Raw genomic sequence first — 8,876 nt, 5'->3', positions numbered from 1 at the left:
GACAAGTCAGTTATCTGTCTAAAAGCTATATATGTATAGTTATACAGATATCTATCTATCTATCTGTCTATCCATCTATCAATGAGTGTTATCAGCTTCCTGCTGTTTGTAACCCAAGGAAACATTACCATCTCTCGTTGGTTTCCCTTAACCTTGCCCACAAATTTTAAATAGTCCCTGCAGTAATTTCTCTTTAGTCTCTCATGCTTTTAAAAGATTTTTTTGATGTGGACCATTTTAATGTCATTATTGAATTTATTACCTTATTATTTCTGTTTTTTATATGTTTTGGTTTTTTGGTCCTGAGGCATGTGGAATCTTAGCTCCCAAAACCAGGGATCAAACCCACACCCGATTGAAACCACTGGACCGCCAGGGAAGTCCCTAGTCTCTTGGTTTGAATTTGACATTTTTTTTTTCCTTCTAAGATTCTAAAAAAATGATTGGCATCAAGAGTGATCACAGGAAATAAATCTTTGAAATGGGATTCTGTAACTGAGTTGTTAACACGTTTGTGAAGGGTGCAGATAACCTCCTTATCATAGGGAAATGTGACAAGTAATTGTGGCATGTCGTGACATCACTATTACTCAAATTATCACCCTTGGTGACACAGAAGAGAGAGTATGTCAAAGGCAAAATATTTGAAGATCAGGTGACTTTGACACTTGATCACTTTGGGGACAATGGTGATTACAAAATTGTGGCTTGAGCTGGTTATTTCTCACTGTTCTCTGGTGTTTAAAGTATGTACATATGTACTAAGTTGCTTCAGTCGTGTCCGACTCTTTGCCACCCTTTGGACTGTAGCCTGCCAGGCTCCTCTGTCCATGGGATTTCCCAGGCAAGAGTACTGGAGTGGGTTGCCATTTCCTCCTCCAGGGGATCTTCCTGACCCAGGGATCAAACCCACGTCTCTTGTTTCTCCTGCTTTGGCTGGTGGGTTCTTTACCACTAGCGCCACCTGGGAAGCCCAGTGTGTAAAGTGCAGAGGACACATTGAAAGGCTTGAATGCTGGAGTCCTTGCAAAAAGGAAAATCACAAAGCCTGTATGGTTAAAGGAATGTCTATCACCTATTGCTGCAGAGCAGACATGGCAGAGGATAAAGCCCATGGCCTGACTCTAAGTTGCCAAGTTGCGGTGCCAATTAAATATGCAGTCTTATTAGGTCTTTTAGGCCCATTTGATCTGGTGAGTAGGAACTGGCAAGCACCCTAAGTGCTTTACTGAAACACAGATATGCCATAGGATAGGAGGTCAACCCCATGAAAGTGCTGGTTTCTTCACATAAGTGAAGTTTCTAGGCCTTTGTGTTATCTTAAGCATGTGGTAAGAACCTTTCTAAAATGAGAGGCACATCGCCCACCACAAAGAAAAAGGCACACTTTAGTGAGTCTCTTTGGATTATCAGGGGCTACCTATAACACATTTGGGCATGTCGTTCCAGTTTAATTACTGAATAATCTATCAGGCAATGTTGAATGATATAATTAGAGCCTAAAAATATTCTAATACTTGTAATATTCTAGTTACAAGTATGGTGTAAACGGTTTCGCCACCTAAGCCTTAGGACTCAGCAGACCAATTTGTATTCAGAGAGTTTGTGGCAGATGGAGAGGATCTATGGAGTATTGATAGGAGAGCTCTAGGATTTTGGAGTAAGGTCATGTCCTCTTCTGCCATTAACCATTTTCCATTTGAAAATCAGTTCCTGACTGGCTTTAGTAGAGACTGAAGATCTGAGCATGGGACACTGAGCAATTATGGACTCCTAATTGCCCATGTTAAAGTCCACTGAATCATAAACTGGTATATGTACAGATACATTCCAATGTTAAATGAAAATGGTCTGAATGAGATAGAGTTTCAGCAGATCCAGAAGGCTCTGCAAAAATGAATGAGTGGGCAGCTCAGAATCCCATGGTATCTATTTCTGCCACCTTGTCACTTCTTTGTTAACTTGCATGTCTGGCTCAGCACTGTGTATTAACAAATGTCTGAAAATTGACAGGCACTGCATTATGGTTCCACTCAGGTGGCCCTGAAAGACAGCGGCTGAGGAAAATCCTTCAAAAGAATAGAACATCTAGTTGTCTAGTTGGCAGGGAAGGAGTGATGGCCTGAGATGCAGATCTATGTTGAGTCATAAGAAATAGTTCACAAGTTTATCATATCAGTTGGCAAGGGACCTGGAAAGAACAACATTGGGAGAATGGTAACAAAGAAGAATGGGGAGAGACATGTGGATGAGCTCTTCACAAGTTGGTAAGTAAAGCTTTTAATAAATCAATGAGTAAGATGACCTGATTCATGAATATCAGTTTTTAATCCGAGCCACTCCTAATGCTTGTTGAATGAGCCCCTGAACAAAGTGCCAAGGGGGCAGGGATAGAGGCCTTACCTGGAATTCTCAATGTGGACGTTCCCTCACTTATGCTGAACACCAGATACTCTAATCTAATCCTGTACACCCCACACAGTCTCTCATTTCATCCCTGAATCTCATCGAATCCCTGGGAGAAAGGCCTCCCTCCCACGGCAGATAGGGAAATTTGAAGCAACAGAAAGACTGGTGTTTGAAAGACAGACGCTACCCACTTTGAAGTATGCCCAGAATCATATCTCGCTCCCTGCCAGGTCCTTAAAGTGTTATTTTATAATGATAGGGGATCGGTTTTCTACTCAGTTCTACTCATTTCATTCATAGAAGATAAGAATTCAAGTCTTTTTAGAAGAAAGCTGTTTTAGTGAAAATGACAACTCTTTGGTGAGTCATCATTTTTAAAATTTATTTAACGTACTGCTATAAATATCTGAAAAATTCAGCAAGTTGAAGAATAAATTTTTCTGCTGATGTGAACCCTGAAGGTGCTCCAAATATCCCACATAGCATTCTGAAGCCCCTGCTCTGACTCTGCCTTGGTGTCAATTGGAATGCCTGTATCGTAGTCCAAAGAAAACTTGAGATTGGGAAACACCGCTGTGGAATTAATCTAGATGATGGGCTTCATTTACAACTAAAGAACCTGGATCTCAGTCAGATACCACTGGTTTGATGAAGGTCATATGGATTTGAGAGTTAGGATTTAGCCCCACTCTTCTGTCTCCAGGCTACTCAGGGTAACACAGGCAGGGATGTTTGGCTGGCTTCTCTGGAGCATACTCCACAATTTTTATGAACAAACCAACAAATCCAACTAATCAACAAAAAATTAATAATGAAGAGAAAGTGCCAGGTCTTAATTAGCGACGTGAGAATCCAGTTTCACATAGTCACTGAACACATCAGTGTAACTTCATCCTTTCTCTGAGCGTAAATGCCTGCGAATGTTAATGTCTGATGTATTGCCCGCTAGCAGCTCTGCCCCTTCAGAATTCAGTGCTTCTCACATGAACAGAACTGTCCATGAAATCCACTGATAGATGGGTACAGTGCATTCATTTGTTTGCCAAGAAGTTAGAAAATTAGAGTTTGACAGCAGGTGCGGGGGGTGTTAAGCACTCACTGTCACTTTTGTCTGTTGAGTTCAAGATATATAGTGATGCTGCTGCTGCTGCTGCTAAGTCACTTCAGTCGTGTCCAACTCTGTGCAACCCCATAGACAGCAGCCCACCAGGTTCCGCCGTCCCTGGGATTCTCCAGGCAAGAACACTGGAGTGGGTTGCTATTTCTTTCTCCAATGCATGAAAGTGAAAAGTGAAAGTGAAGTCACTCGGTCGTGTCCGACTCTTCGCGACTCCATGGACTGCAGCCTACCAGGCTCCTCCACCCATGGGATTTTCCAGGCAAGAGTACTGCAGTGGGTTGCCATTGCCTTCTCTGATATAGTGATGCTAGCCTTGCATAACTTTATCTTTAATCTTTTTGTTAAAATTCAAAGTCTTATAAGCTAGCAAAAGCAGAAGAAAAATTTTTATCCATTTATATATGTATTTTTAAAATTCAGCATGAGAAACTTCAGGCCAGTTTCCTCTCCTTGAGCCTTTATTTATTGGTCCCATAGCATCTTCAGTTTCAGTCTCCGTATTTAGGTTTCCACAAGCTAGTCATCATTTAGAGTCTGCATTTTCACTTTGTGAGAAGGTCCTATGATTCTTTTTAAATTTAGGTTGTTTGAGCTGTGAAAATGCTTACAAAAATAAACATGCTTTGTTTAATCTGCTCTAGTTGTTGGAAAACTGCACCCGATTCATGCTTTTGTTTTGTTCATTGTCTTTGTTTATTTTTCTGATGGAGTAAAGCCTATGATTTCTAGTCTAAATTTTTTTATAATAAGCTTGTGATTATTTTGTCTCCATTATAGTCTATGCTCATCTCATTTAGCTTGCAAAGGATCTTTTGGGATATATAGGGGCTAAAAACTAAATATTAAATGGGAATTTAATTTTCATTCTTGAATTTGTTGACAAAATATTTGTTGACAGCTCAAATATTTTTTATTTCCCTGTGTCCATGTCAAATAATTAGAATAGTTTAAGTTATTGATTCGGAGAAGGCAATGGCAACCCACTCCAGTACTCTTGCCTGGAAAATCCCATGGATGGAGGAGCCTGGTAGGCCATGGGGTCATGAGGAGTCGGACATGACTGAGCGACTTCACTTTCACTTTTCACTTTTTATGCATTGGAGAAGGAAATGGCAACCTACTCCAGCGTTCTTGCCTGGAGAATCCCAGGGACAGGGGAGCCTGGTGGGCTGCCATCTCTGGGGTCGCACAGAGTCGGACCCAACTGAAGCGACTTACCAGCAGCAGCAGCAAGTTATTGATTATGTCCATTTGAGCAAATAAACTGAATTATGTATACTTTTAAATAAATCTCTTTAGCTGTCAATCCTGCTTTAAAGTACATATATTAAATGAATTAATTAAATCATATTATTAGACTTAGCATAAGCAATACAGATCAGTTTCCAGATTTCCAGAAAGACTCTGTTGGTTACTACTTCATGCCAGATAGCCTCTTAAGGACAAATGAAAACATCCACCTGATATAGTCAGAAAATTTGTTTCTAACGACAGTATGTCTGCTTAGATTGAAAACCCTGTAATATTCATATGTCTGAAAGTAATTAAGAACAATTCCCCAGAAGATCATATGCCTTCAATTCCATTTTTTTTCCAAACACACTAGAATATTAATATTTATTTAAAAGAATTTTTGAAATGGTTTCTTTTAACTTAGCTTTCCAATCAATTATTAAAGCATGCATAATTGTTCAAATATTAGCATATGCAAATTTGAATATGTGGCGTATGGAATAAGCCATTTACTCCAACATTTGGGGAGTAATGCATGTAAAGTCTAGTGCTAATTCTAACTTGATTAATATCTAGCTCATCAGTCTAGGCATTTCCATTTTCAGTGTTGATGTGTATAAACAACAGGTGCTATGCCAATACACATCCAATAAATGTTTTTTTCACTACACCGTTACTCTCATCATAGAAGAGTTGTGTCTGTCTACATAAACACATGCACATTCACTAGCAGTTAAGGAAAATGATTTTAAACCAACTAAAATAGAGACCCAAAAATCCTTTAGTAACAGCATTTGAGATAAAGAGGATGCATTAATAGAAGAGTGTTCTACTGATTACCAATTGCACTGTTGTTCAATGAAATTTTTTAAATAGAATGCAATGGACAACTATGAATAAAAACAAATTTGTTTAGTTTCTGTCAATATAATAGTTAGCAAGCTAAATGGCATATACCATGATCATTTCTGGAGTCAAGTCTCTCATGCTCATGGTTAAAAATCAGAGATGAGAATGAAGTTGTCGAAATACACCAGAAATCAATAGCTGACCAAAACTAATTTGGCATTATTTATTCTCATCACAAAATTTTAGGTGCTTTTTTTTTTTATTCCTTTGGGAAAGTCTGACTAAAAAAAGTAAACCCTGTTTCAAATTTAGAAATTCTGAGGAGTGGGGCTTGCCAAATTAGAGATTTATTTAAAAAAAAAAAAAAAGACTTGCGAAAAATCACATCCTTGGGATCTCAAAGCATACATTTGGTAATTGTATACTGACCTTAACCCCTTTGATTCTCTCTGGAATATTGCCTCACACAACAGTCCCTGTTCATGGGCGTCTTAAACCTGTTCTGCCCCAGGAGCTCTCTTCTCTTTTCTTTCAGGAATGTGCTATATAAGTCTTCCTCATCTCGAAAATATCTTTCCTCAACCAGTCTTCTCTCTAGATACTTCCGCTGCTCTCCTGTTCCCTTCATTAACCAGCCTTCTTGAAAGAATGTCTATATTGGTTGCTTCATTTCCTCAGAATTTATTCTCTTTATCCCCTTTCAATTTTGGCTCTGCTTCTACCACTTTACTGAAAACTGCTCTCCTTAGGGTCACCAAAAAGATTCTTCAAGAGGTTAGGAGGGGTTACTCTTGAAACCTCAAATAGGATGGTAATTGAATTCAGACCTCAAATGCGGCAATTTAAAGAAAGACAACCTAGCTTTTCACTGGGGCTTGTCTAGAAGTCATGAAACAATCTGTACCATCCACACCCCACAAAGTTAAGGAGGCACTTTTAACTTTCTGAAATGTTATGTCCTCTGACTCAAAGAGAGGTTAAATTTCAAGAGTGTTACCCAGTCAAGTTAAGGCGGCAGAGAAACAATTTGAAATAAATAAGAAATCTGAAAATAGAAATGTCACATATTTTATGGAAAAAAATATTATCCCAAAGGTACATAATTTCAACTGAGAAATGAAGGAAAATTAACAGCTCTTACATAATTTCAACTGAGAAATGAAGGAAAATTAACAGCTCTTACAGTTCTAATGAGGTGGATGAAACTGGAGCCTATTATACAGAGTGAAGTAAGCCAGAAGGAAAAACATAAATACAGTATACTAACGCATATACATGGAATTTAGAAAGATGGTAACAATAACCCGCTGTACGAGACAGCAAAAGAGACACTGATGTATAGAACAGTCTTATGGACTCTGTGGGAGAGGGAGAGGGTGGGAAGATTTGGGAGAATGACATTGAAACATGTAAAATATCATGTAAGAAACGAGTTGCCAGTCCAGGTTCGATGCACGATACTGGATGCTTGGGGCTAGTGCACTGGGACGACCCAGAGGGATGGTATGGGGAGGGAGGAGGGAGGGGGGTTCAGGATGGGGAACACATGTATACCTGTGGCGGATTCATTTTGATATTTGGCAAAACTAATACAATTATGTAAAGTTTAAAAATAAAATAAAATTAAAAAAAAACTTACATTCTTAAGAATAAAAAAAGAATAAGGAATTTGTAATAATTTATATAAAATGATAAATAGTGAAACAAGGGGAAAATAGAACTAAGTCTAAAGATTTAAAATTTCATTGCAAAACTAATATCAAGGGCTTCCCTGGTGGCTCAGTGGTAAAGAATCCACCTGCCAGTGAAGGAGACATGGGTTCAATCCCTGGTCAGGGAACTAAGACCCCACATACCAAGGAGCAACTAAGTCCATGTGCCACAACTGTTGAGCCTGTGCTCTAGAACCTTGGAGCAGGAACTACTGAAGCCCGTGCCCTAGAACCTGAGCTCCACAAAAAGAGAAGCCGCTGCAGTGAGAAGCCTCTGCCTCACAACTAGGAAGTAGCCCCTGCTCAGGGCAACCACAGAGAAGCCTGCACAGCCGCAAAGACCTAGAACAGCCAAAAAGGAATAAAATAAATGAAATTTAAAAAATCAAAAATGAATATTGCAAAAGAAGCTATGTAATATATATATTATATATATATAATACAGATATATATTATATATATATATATGTATATATAGACAGAGGCTCATAACATTGTAGAGGAGGCAGTGATCTAAACCATCCCCAAGAAAAAGAAATGCAGAAAGGCAAAATGGTTGCTGAGGAGGCCTTACAAATAGCCGAGAAAAGAAGAGAAGCTAAAGGCAAAGGAGGAAAGGAAAGATATACTCATCTGAATGCAGAGTTCCAAAGAATAGCAAGGAGAGAAAAAAAAATCCTTCCTAAAGTGAACAATGCAAAGAAAGAGATGAAAAGAATAGAATGGGAAAAACTGCAGATCTCCTCAAGAAAATTATCCAAGGGAATATTTCATGCAAATATGGGCACAATAAAGGACAGAAATGGTATGGACCTAACAGAAACGGAATATATTAAGAAGAGGTGGCAAGAATACACAGAACTATGCAAAAAAGATGTTAATGACCTAAATAACCCTGATGGTGTGGTCACTCACCTAGAGCCAGAACATCCTGGAATGTAAAGTCAAATGGGCCTTAGGAAGCATCACTATGAACAAAGCTAGTGGAGGTGATGGAATTCCAGTTGAGCTATTTTAAATCCTAAAAGATATGTTGTTAAAGTGCTGCACTCAATATGCCAGCAAATTTGGGGAACTCAGCAGTGCCCACAGGACTGGAAAAGGTCAGTTTTCATTCCAGTGTTAAAGAGAGGCAATGCCAAAGAATGTTCAAACTTCCACACAATTGCACTCATTTCACATGCTAGCAAAGTAATGCTCAAAATTCTCCAAGCTAGGCTTCGACAGTACATGAACTGAGAATTTCCAGATATTCAAGCTGGATTTAAAAAAGGCCAAAGAACTAGAGATCAAATCGCCAACATCCGTTGGATCATAGAAAAAGTAAGAGAGTTCCAGAAAACCATCTACTTCTGCTTTATTGACTACAATAAAGCCTTTGACTGTGTGGATCACAGCAAACTGTGGAAAACTCTTCAAGAGATGGGAATACCAGATCACCTTACCTACTCCTGCGAAATCTGTATGCAGGTCAAGAGCAACAGTTAGAACCGGACATGGAACAGTGAACTGGTTCCAAACTGGGAAAGGAGTATGTCAGGGCTGTATATTGT

Source organism: Bison bison, unplaced genomic scaffold (genome assembly GCF_000754665.1).
Source record: "Bison bison bison isolate TAMUID 2011002044 unplaced genomic scaffold, Bison_UMD1.0 scf7180017864181, whole genome shotgun sequence".
Lineage (NCBI taxonomy): Eukaryota > Metazoa > Chordata > Mammalia > Artiodactyla > Bovidae > Bison > Bison bison.
This window is presented reverse-complemented; position numbering follows the sequence as displayed.